The sequence below is a fragment of the Henckelia pumila genome, chromosome 2 (genome assembly GCF_033568475.1).
Source record: "Henckelia pumila isolate YLH828 chromosome 2, ASM3356847v2, whole genome shotgun sequence".
In the NCBI taxonomy this organism is placed as follows: Eukaryota; Viridiplantae; Streptophyta; class Magnoliopsida; order Lamiales; family Gesneriaceae; genus Henckelia; species Henckelia pumila.
Window position 1 is genome coordinate 156,293,550 of NC_133121.1, and position 12,193 is coordinate 156,305,742.

The 12,193-nt window shown below is 35.0% G+C and overlaps 2 non-coding genes across 2 annotated transcripts; one reads left to right on the forward strand and one right to left on the reverse strand.

Moving 5' to 3' along the window:
- The first annotated feature begins 3,909 nt into the window (after positions 1-3,909).
- Positions 3,910-4,016, forward strand: LOC140885896 (small nucleolar RNA R71). Its single transcript, XR_012151308.1, has one exon. It is a non-coding gene; the product is annotated as a small nucleolar RNA R71 (small nucleolar RNA).
- Positions 4,017-7,479: 3,463 nt separating this feature from the next.
- On the reverse strand, positions 7,480-7,586 carry LOC140885747 (small nucleolar RNA R71). The gene has a single exon (XR_012151164.1). It is a non-coding gene; the product is annotated as a small nucleolar RNA R71 (small nucleolar RNA).
- Between the last annotated feature and the right edge of the window lie 4,607 nt (positions 7,587-12,193).

Sequence of the window (12,193 nt, forward strand, 5' to 3'; positions counted from 1 at the left end):
ACTAGCAAAACACACAAAAATAAAATAAATGCAAGCGAAATAAATATAAAAATTACACAAAATAATGTATACACAACACACTTATCAACATCTAATTTAGCTTTAGATTGTATGAGAAAATCATTAGATGATCAAGCCAATAATCAAACACACAAGCATGACAATAAATTCCAAACAACACTTGATACTCAAATAAAAATCAAAAGATGAAAATCAAAATCTCACGAGATAAATAAAATTTCAAGGGTTTGTCTTCATCAACCAAGTATTAAAATTTAGCCACAAATATTCATGAATTCTCGTAGAGAAAAATTCAAAGGAAAAATAAATCTAAGAAAAATAAGAAGAAAAACCTACCCTCCAAGAGTTTTTCCACGCTTCACCGTCCAAAATATAATGATAGATCCATAAAATTCGACTGATATATGTTAATTAAGGCTAGAGTCCTCCCCAAGTAAGTTTTCTTATTAGATAAAAATTTCCCAAATTTCTGTCGCGATCGATCTGTCAAAATCTTCCGCTTGATGGGGCCCTTCTCTGTTCCACATCTTCTTTTTTTCTTGCTCGATCGGTGAAAAACTATCGCTCGAGCGAACAAACTTCTATCTCTCACTTCACTTATCTCTCGCTCGATCGGTGAAGACACGCAGCTCGAGCGAGAACATTTATGCTCCAATTTCTTCGCTACACAGCATCCGCGAAAATGCAAGCGCAATAGCGCTTAAACTAGAGCTATAGCGCTCCTTCATTCTCAACATGGCACAATAGCTCTCCTTGTTCCCTCAATCTAGCGCTATAGCGCATGTTTCTTTCTTAGGTAGAGCTGTAGTTTAGAGCCGTAGCTCTAAAAAACAGCTCTACTTCTTCCATGGCGCTAAAATATTATTTCTTTTCTTTTATTTTCTTCTATTCTTTTTCTCCATTTCTTCTCTTTTCCTACATCAAATCACAAACAATGATTAGGAACTATAAAATGTATTTAATCAATGTAAATTCTCCTAATCATACAAACTAAGTTAAATAAATATAGGAAATTATAACCGCATCAAACTCCCCCATACTTAACCCTTGCTTGCCCTCGAGCAACACAAAATCAAAAATAAGTTCCAGCTCATATCTCATAATGAAAAATAACCATGATTTACACATGTGTGCCTCATAAATTAACTCAATGCATGAGCAAGAAAGGAGTTAAAATGCTAACAACGGAACAAGTTCAATAACTAGACATTTTAACTAGAGATATAGCCTCAAACGTGTGTGTGTGTATGGTCATTAACGAGTGTCTTGCACACTCCACAGATCCATTCAATGCAAAACCCCAGAACAGCTCAAGTTGCACACTAACAAATCAAGTTGAAACATTGAGAAATTCTCTTTTTTTTTAACATTGTCGGATAATTGCTCCATACATTCTCCTCCATATTTAGCTCTTGGAATTGGCAGGATTAGAATTCCAGTCCTCATTCCAATGCCTCAACTCACCTTACTAACTCCTTTCTTTTCTCTTTTTTTTTTTTCCGATTAAGCTCAAAAGAGAGGTTGATATGCTGGCGACTTCTTAAGAATATCACAAGGCTCACACGACCTTCACTATGTCATATACATTTCACAATCCATGACTCATGCTTGATTAAAAATATTCAACAACCATATCAAATTCTAATTTTCATTGGAGATCAAAGTGTTCCAAGGTTAGAAAATCATTTATTTTCAAAAGCATGCATGCCATCAATTAGATATCCTCATGGGCTAGTGATTTTCAACAGTCATATTCATCATTAACTATGAGCTCTAAATTTTTTTTTCTTAAGAAAACCGGTTAAATAATCTAATTAACTGGCTAAGTCCTCTCTTCCATACTTAAAATCTTACATTGTCCCCAATGTAATTAAAAAAAATACAAAACAAAAATAAGTACTATGAATGAAAAGAAATACTTCCCTTGGGTTGCCTCCCAAACAGCGCCTATTTTTATTGTCGTTGGCCCGACTGCATGCTTCAGTTGCTCATGGTGGTTCATATCGGGTTCCTTATCCACCTTCACCCATTTGAACATTTTCACAATTAATTTTTGTCAATGCTTGCTCTTCTTTGATTTATTGGAGATCCCCGTCTTTTGATGACATCTTCCTTTCTCCATGGGTATTCCTTTTGATCGATTTGGAGGAAGTTTTGGTTCAGTTTTAGATGCCTGCAAATCAGAAAGAAAAATTCTAGCATTAGAATTTTCAGTAGGTCTTTCAATAACCTACTTCAAATTATCATCATTCACAAATTTTTTGTTTTCTTGTGACAAGTGATCATTGATATCAAGAGTAATAATAGCACTTTCACAACTAAGAATTTTCAGGGTATCAAAATATTAAACTTAACAATTTCCCCATCAACTTACATAGTGAGAGTACCATTATTAACATCTATGACATACTTTGAAGTTTTTAGAAATGGTCTTCCTAGCAAAATTGGACTATTCAAATCATTATTTTTCATATCAAGCACATAAAAGTCAGCAGGAAAAAACAAATTACCAACTTTCACAAGAACATCGTCAATTACACCTCTAGGATAAATAGTAGACCTATGAGCCATCTGAATTACAATTGCAGTTTCATTCTAGGGCCTTAGTTTTAAGGAAGCATAAGAAGAATATGACATGATATTAATCGATGCTCCTAAATCTAACATGGTCGTGTCAAGTTGAATCTCCCCTATCTTACAAAGAATAGAAAACATACTTGGATCCTTGCATTTTGCAGGTATCTTTCTCTGAATCACAGCATAAACCCGTTCTCCTACTTCTATTTTCTTGCATCCCTTCAATTTTTGTTTTCTTTTCGCAGTACATAATTCTTTCAAAAATTTAGCATAGAGAGGTACTTGTTTAATAGAATCTAACAAAGGAATATTTACCTCACATCTACGAAAAGTTTCATACAGCTCCTTAATACCTACATACTTTCTAAACTCTTTCAATGCTAAGGGAAAAGGGGCTACAGGTTTATACCCAGAAAGAGGAAGAAACTTACCTTTTGGTGCATCTTCTTGAATTATCTCATTCTCCTCCACCTTGGATTCCTTGTCATCTTCGTTCTTTGACTGAGCTGGTACCACTCTCTTTAACCTTCAACTCCCTTCCACTCCTCAAGGTGATTGCACTTACATTTTCTTTTGGATTCAGCACAGTCTGAGATGGTAAACTATTAGAATATTGTGCTTCCAACTTGTTTATTGCGGTTGCCAACTGCCCCACCAGAGTGTTCAAGTTTTGGATACTTGCTCTCATTTCCTACTGAAAATTCAAAGTGTTAGTGGCAAGATCCTTAACAATATTTTCTAAAAACTCACCAGGGGTTGGAATTTTAGGATGCTGCGGTTGTGGAGGATATGGTGGCCTGTATTCTTGATTATTTAGTTGCATGTGAGGTGCAGGCTGGTTCATTGCAGGATTGCCATATCTGAGGTTTGGATGATCCCTCCAACCTGGGTTGTATGTGTTCAAATAAGGGTCATAATTTCGCTGTGGTGGCCCTGGAAATTCTCTTTTTGCATTCACTTGCTCGATCGATTCCTCTTGAAGTGTGGGACACATGTCAGTTGCATGTCCCATTGAAGTGAATATTCCACATATCTTCACATTCTGTCCATTCCCTACAGCCATTTGACGAACAATAGATGTCAGTTCAATCAATTTTTGTTCAAGGGAAGAAACATTTACCTCCCCTTCTAGGTGATGGATCACTTCTGTTGGTACCAAATTGCTGAGAATTGGCTGCCATGTTTTCAATTAAGTTCCTTGACTCTTGCGGTGTTTTTTCTACAAAAACTCCTCCAATGGCCACATCCACCATGCTCCTATCATGAGGTAACAAACCTTCATAACAATATTGAATCAAGATATTTTCACTTATCTGATGTTGCGGACATCTAGCACAAATCTTCTTGAACCGCTCCCAATATTCATGAAGTGACTCTACCATATGCTGTTTGATGCCATAAATCTCTTTTCTGATGTTTGCTGCTCTCGAAGCTGAAAATTACTTCTCTAAGAAAAAACTCTTTATCTCTGTCCAAGTATTGATGGATCCAAGAGGTAGGTAGTATAGCCAATCCTTTGCAGCATTCTTTAGAGAAAAGGAAAGGCTCTCAGCTGAATTTGTTCCTCTATCACTCCATGGGATTTCATTCTTGTGCAGACCACATGAAATTCCATCAGATGTTTATGGGGATCCTCACCTTCAAGACCATGGAACGATGGTAAAAGATGTATTATCTCGGATTTCAGTTCGAAAGTAGCATTAGCTTCTAAAGTAGGAAAAGTAATGCATAAAAGTTGTTGATTCAGATCAGGAGTGCCAAGCTGTCTCAAACTCAAATTTGCATTTGCAGCCATCTCTCCTCTAGGCTCTTCGAATAGAAACTCTTCTTCCTCTTCAAATCTCCATCGAGCTTCCCTATTTCTTCTATGGAATGTTCTCTCTATCTCCAAATCGTAGGGAAATTCTTCTTCAGAAGATTCACCTGTAAGCATTAACAAACTAGAGAAGCACTAGGAGAAAGAATATAAACAAAATAAAAACAATCACAAATAAATTAAACGCCGTCCTCGGCAACGACGCCAAAATTTGGTAACGCTTAGTCGTATCGCGCCCAAATTACCCAATTCAACTCAGATAAATAAAATGTAATAGCGAGAGTAGGAATCGTTCCCACGAGGAAAGTGAAATTATTTGTGTTCTTAAATATACTAAAAATAAATAATGGGGGTTTTGGATTTAAAAATTAACTAATAATAATTAAAAGCAAATTAAAATAAATTTTATCAACTAGCATGCAGATTTAAAGTTATACTAAAACAATAAATTAAAACAAGCATTGGTAACGGTCGACTATGCCCTTGAAGTTATTCACTCGGTCATCGTTTCTCTAAAAATAATTAATCCCCATTGAATATTCATCATTGAAAATTAAATTTCTATCCCACCTTAATCTTAGTTAATTAGACACAAGCGTTCTAAATTAACCCTTACCAATGAATTAACAAAAATTCAAGCGATTAAGATTTAAATCCAAGGTAGCATTCAAATTAGTGAAATTGATGAATCCAGACAGCACAAACACAATCGGTTGTATTTAATCTAGTCAATCATTGTTCCTACAAATTAAAAAATTCACAAGCGGAAATTATTAATCATAGTTGCTTCACAAATTAGAGGGATCAAACAATTACGGATTTGATATCTAATTTATCTTTAGATTGTATGAGAAAATCATTAGGTGATCAGACCAATAATCAAACATACAAGAATGACAATCAATTCCAAACAACTCTTGATACTCAAATAAAAATCAAATGATGAAAATCAAAATTTTACGAGATAAATAAAACTTCAAGGGTTTGTCTTTCTCAACCAAGTATTAAAACTTAGCCACAAATATTCATGAATTCTCTAGAGAAAATTTCAAAGGAAAAATAAATCTAAGAAAAATAAGAATAAAAACCTAGCCGCCAAGAGTTTTTCCACGCTTCACCCGTACAAAAGATAATGATAGATCCCTAAAATTCAACTGATATATGATAATTAAGGCTAGAGTCCTCCCCAAGCAAGTTTCCTTCTTAGAAAAAAATTTCCCAAATTTCTGTCACAATCGATCTGTCAAAATATTTCGCTCAATCGGAGCCTTCTCTATTCCAATCTTCTTCTTTTTCTCTCTCTTGATCGGTGAAGACACGCAGCTCGAGCGAGAACATTTCTGCTCCAATTTCTTCGTGACACATCATCAGCAAAAATACAAGCACAATAATGCTTAAACTAGCGCTATAGCGCTCCTTCATTCTCAAAATGGCACAATAGCGCTCCTTGTTCCCTCAATCTAGCGCTATAGCGCTTGTTTCTTTCTTAGGTAGAGCTGTAGTTTAGAGCTGTAGCTCTAAACAACAGCTCTACTTTTTCAATGGTGCTAAAATATTCTTTCTTTGCTTTTTCTTTTCTTCTATTCTTTTGCTCCATTTCTTCTCTTTTCCTACGTCAAATAACAAACAATGATTAGGAACTATAAAATAAATTTAATCAATGAAAATTTTCTTAATTATACAAATTAACTTAAATAAATATAGGAAATTATAACCGCATCAGTTTGATTTTTATTTGAGTATCAAGAATTGTTCAGATTTATTTGTTATGCTTGTGTGTTTGATTATTTGCTTGATCACCTAATGATTTTCTCATACAATCTAAAGCTAAATTAGATATCAGATCTGTAATTGTTTGATTTCTCTAATTTGTGAAGCAACTATGATTGATAATTTCCGATTGTGAATTTCTTAAATCGTAGGAACAACAATTGACTAGATTAAATACAACCTCTTGTGTTTGTGTTATCTAGATTCATCAATTTCACTAGTTTGAATGCTACCTTGGATTTAAATCTAAATCACTTGTATTTGGGTTAATTCATTGGTAAGGGTTAATTTAGAACGCTTGTGTCTAATTAACTAAGATTAAGGTAAGATAGAAATTTAGTTTTCAATGATGAATATTCAATGAGGATTAATTATTTTTAGAGAATCGATGACCGAGTGAATAACTTCAAGGGCGTAGTCGACCGATACCAAGTCTTGTTTTAATTTATTATTTCGTTATTTTAATCCTTCATCCTAGTTGATAAAATTTATTTTAATTTGCTTTTAATTATTAGTAGTTAATTTCAAATTCAAAAAACCCCTTTATTTATTTATTTTTAGTATTTTTAATAAAACAATAAATTTTACCTTCCTTGTGGGAGTGATCCCTACTCTCGCTACTACATGTTTATTTAGTTTAACTGAGTTGGGTTAATTTGGGCGTGATACGACTAAGCGCTACCAAATTTTGGTGTTGTTGCCGGGGAAGACGTTTAGTTTATTTGTGTTTTGTTTTTATTTTATTTATATTCTTTCTCCCAGTGCTTCTCTGGTTTGTTAATGCTTACACGTGAATCTTCTGAAGAAGAATTTTCCTACGATTCGGAGATAGAGAGAACATTCCATAGAAGAAAGAGGGAAGCTCGAAGGAGATTTGAAGAGGAAGAAGAGGTTCCATTCGAAGAGCCTATAGAAGAGATGGCTGCAAATGCAAATTTGATCTTGAGACAGCATGGCACCCCAAATCTGAATCAATAGCCCCTAAGCATTACTTTTCCTACTTTAGAAGCTAATGCCACTTTCGAACTAAATCTGGACTAATACATCTTTTGCCTTCTTTCCATGGTCTTGCAGGTGAGGATCCCCATAAACATCTGATGGAGTTTCATGTGGTCTGCACAAGAATGAAACCTGCTGGAGTGACAGAGGAACAAATTCAGCTGAGAGCCTTTTCTTTCTCTCTAAAGAATGCTGCAAAGGATTGGCTATACTATCTACCTCCTGGATCCATCACAACTTGGAAGGAAATGAAGAGGATTTTCTTAGAAAAATACTTTTCAGCTTCGAGAGCAGCGAACATCAGAAAAGAGATTTATGGCATCAAACAAAATATAGGAGAGTCATTTCATGAATATTGGGAGCGGTTCAAGAAGCTTTGTGCTAGCTGTCCGCAACATCAGATAAGTGAAAATCTCTTGATTCAATATTGTTATGAAGGTTTGTTACCTCGTGATAGGAGCATGGTAGATGCGGCCAGTGGGGGAGTTTTTGTATACAAAAACACCGCAAGATGCGAGGAATTTAATTGAGAACATTTCAGCCAATTCTCAACAATTTGGCACTAGCAGAGGTGATCCGGCACCTAGAAGGAGCAACGGTGTAAATGTATCTTCCCTTGAACAATAAATGATTGATCTAACGTCTTTTGTGCATAAAATGGCTGAGGAAATGGACAAAATGTGAAGGTGTGTGGAATTTGCACTGCAATAAGACATGCAATTGATATGTGTCCCACACTTCAAGAGAAATCGGTCGAGAAAGTAAATGCAATAGGAGGATTTCTAGGACCACCACAGCGGAATTATGACCCTTATTTGTACACGTATAATCCAGGTTAGAGGGATCATCCAAACCTCAGATGTGGCAACCCTCCGATGAACCAGCCTGCACCTCATGTGCAGCCAAATAATCAAGCATATATGTCGCCATATCCTCCACTACCGCAGCGTCCTCAAATTCCAACCCCTGGTGAGTTTTTAGAAAATATTGTTAAGGATCTTGCCACTAATACTTTGAATTTTCAGCAGGAAACAAGAGCAAGTATCCAAAAGTTGAACACTCAGGTGGAACAGTTGGCAACCACAATCAATAAGTTGAAAGCACAACATTCTAGCAGTTTGCTCTCTCAGACAGTGCTAAATCCAAAAGAAAATGTCAGTGAAATTACCTTGAGGAGTGGAAGGGAGTTGAAGCTTCGAGAGGAAGTAGTACAAGCACCAGTAAAGAATGAAGATGACAAGGAATCAAAGGTGGATGAGAATGAGATAATTCAAGAAGATGCACCAAAAGGTAAGTTTCCTCCCTTTTCTGGGTATAAACCTGTAGACCTTTTCCCCTTAGCAATGAAAGAGTCTAGAAAGGATGAAGACATCAAGGAGCTTTATGATACTTTTCGTAGATGTGAGGTAAATATTCATTTGTTAGAAGCTATTAAACAAGTACCTCGCTATGCTAAATTTTTGAAAGAAAAATTGAAGGGATGCTAGAAAGTGGAATTAGGAGAACACGTCCGGAAAAAAATACCAGCAAAATGCAAGGATCCAGATATGTTTTATATTCCTTGTAAGATAGGAGGTGTTCAACTTGTAACAGCCATGTTAGATTTAGGAACATCGATTATTGTCATGCCATATTCTACTTATGCTTCCTTAAAACTAGGGCCCTTGAATGAAACTGCTATTGTAATTCAGATGACTGATAGGTCTACTATTTATCCTAGGGGTGTGATTGAGGATGTTCTTGTGAAAGTTGATAATTTGGTTTTTTCGGCTGACTTTTATGTTCTTGACATGAAAACTAATGATTTTAATAGTCCAATTTTTCTAGGAAGACTATTTCTAAAAACTTCAAAGTCTGTCATAGATGTTAATAATGAAACTTTAACTATGGAAGTTTATGGGGAGATTGTTAAGTTTAATATTTTTGGCACCCTGAAATATCCTAGTTGTGAAAGTGATGTTAATACTCTTGATATCAATGATCACTTGTCACAAGAAAACAAAACATTTGTGAATGAGGATAAGTTGAAGGAGGTTATTGCAAGACCTGCTAAAAATTCAAATGCTAAATTTTTTTTTTTCTGATTTGCAGACATCTAAAATTGAGCCAAAACTTCCTCCAGATCGAGCAAAAGAAATACCCATGGGAAAAGGGAAAAATCATCAAGAGAATGGAATCTCCAAAAAATCCAAGGAAAGAAAGCATGGACAAAAATTGACTGTGAAAATGCTCAAATGGGTGAAGGTGGACAAAGTTATCAAATATAAACAACCATGAGCAACAAGGAAGCATGTAGTCAGGCCGACGAAAATAAAAAGATGCGCTGCTTGGGAGGCAACCCAAGGGGAGTATTTTATTTTCATTCTTAGTATTTATTTTTGTTTTGAATTTTTTTTACTTACATTGGGGACAATGTAAGATTTTTAGTATGGGGGAGAGGACTTATCCAATCATTTAGAGAATATAGCCGGTTTTTGAAAAGAAAAAAATAAATTTTAGAGCTCATAGTTAGTGATGAATATGACTATTGAAATTCACTAGCCATGATGATATCTAATTGATGACATGCATGCTTTTGAAAATAGATGATTTGCTAACCTTGGAACACTTTGATCTCCAATGAAAATTAAACTTTGTTATGGTTGTTGAATATTTTGAGCATGCATGAGTCATGGCTTGTAAAATGTATATGACATAGTGAAGGTCGTGTGAGTCTGGTGATAGTCTTGGAAAGTCGCTAGTGCCTGTCTAAACTTGAATACATATATCTTTGAGGAGTATATCTAAACTACGAGCGAATATGGAAATGATATAGGCTATTTTTGATTCATTTGAGCCTTTCGAGCCTACCATGTAAATAAAATTTTCCCATAGTGTCCCCTTTGATCTTAATTGAAAAGAATGGTATATTCTTGGAATATATTTAGACGCCATTCGACATTCTTTGGCTAGCCTATCAACTACCCTAATAAGCTTAAATATGATATTTTAATTCATACCTCTGAAGGGAGTATGATGTGTTTGTTATATGCAGTGTGTTATCATGATTTATCTATTCTTGAGTTTGTTATCAAAAAGATCAGTGCATGAAAGAGAAAGGAAAAAAAAGAAAAAAAAATGTATGTGTCTCCCAATAGAGCATGAAAAAAAAAGGAAAAAAAATGAAGAAATCAAAGTATGAGAAAGAAGAAAGGAAAAAGAAAATTCATGCAAAGAAAAGAGAAGTTTTCATTGTGCATAATTTCATACTCTCTTATTTGTTATATCCTTACCTTTTTTTCATAAGCCAATACCTAGGCCCCGTTACAAGGCAATAAAGTCCTACTTTATTTGTATTTGTAAGTGGTTAGATAGTGGAGAAGTGTGTGCAAGTGAGCTTATGCGTGTATTGGTATGCAACTTGAGTTGTTGTGGGGTTTTGCATTGAATAGATCTGTGGAGTGTGCATGACACTTGTTAATGACCATTCACACACACACATACGTTCGTGACTATATCTCTAGTTGAAATGTCTGGACATTTAACTTGTTCCGTTGTTAGATTTTAATGCCTTTCTTGATCATGCATTGAGTTAGTTGCTTAGGCACACATGTAAATCATGGTTATTTTTCATTATGAGATATGAGATCGAACTTATTTTTGGTTTTGTGTTGCTTGAGGACGAGTAAGGGTTAAGAATGGGGGAGTTTGATGTGGTGATATTTTCCTTTGTTTATTTAAGTTAATTTGTATGATTATGAGAGTTTGCTTTGATTAAATTCATTTTATAGTTCCTAATTATTGGTTGTGGTTTGCTTGTAGGAAATGAGGAGTTTTGAGCACAAGAAAAGAAAAGAAAGAATGAAGGGCCAGGAAGAATGAAGAAGTAGAGCTACAACTCTAAATGTACAGTTGCTGCTCTAGGAGAGAGTAAGAAGGAGTTGAGAGAACAAGTAGCGCTAGCGCTTGGGAAAGAGATGTTGCGCATGAGAGTAGCGCTACTGCGCTAGGGAAAAGGAAGAAGAAGCGTTGTTGCGCTTGTGAGAGAAACAAGGACAGCGCTGCTGTGCATGTTGGAGCGCTTCTTCGCTTGCAATATGTCTGTGAAAGAATTCGGGACAGAAAGTGTGCGCTCATGCGCGATTTTTTTGTCCGCGCGAGCGCGAGTGCAAAATGCAAGAATATGAGGCAGGAAGTTAGCGCGCGAGCGGGATTTTTTGCTCGCGCGAGCGCGACAGGGAATTCAAGAAAATATTTTTAATAAAAGAAATTTTCTTGTTAAGGACTCTAAACTTTAAATATCATCTAGAATCGAAAATATATATATTTTGGACGGTTGAAGAGGGAGAAAATTTTTGGCGGCTAGATTTTTCTTCTTTATTCTTAGATTTAATTTCTTTCTTAAATTTTTCTAGAGAATTCATGAATTTTAGTTGCTAATTTTTAATTATTGGTTGAGGAAGACGAATCCTTGAAGTTTTATTTATCTCGTGAGGTTCTGATTTTCATTGTTTGATTTTTATTTGAGTATCAAGAGTTGTTCAGATGTATTTGTTATGCTTGTGTGTTTGATTGTTAGTTTGATCACCTAATGATTTTCTCATACAAAATAAAGCTAAATTAGATATTAGATCCGTAATTGTTTGATCCCTCTAATTTATGAAGCAACTATGATTGATAATTTCTGCATGTGAATTTTTTAAATCGTAGGAACAAAAATTGACTAGATTAAATACAACCGCTTGTGTTTGTATTATCTAGAATCATCAATTTCACTAGTTTGAATGCAACCTTGGATTTAAATCTAAATCGCTTGTATTTGGGTTAATTCATTGGTAAGGGTTAATTTAGAACGCTTGTGTCTAATTAACCAAGATTAAGGTGGAATAAAAATTTAGTATTCAATCATTAATATTCAATGGGGATTAATTATTTTTAGAGAATCGATGACCGAGTGAATAACTTCAAGGGCGTAATGGACCGATACCAAGGATTGTTTTAATTGATTATTTCGTTATAATTTTAATCCTG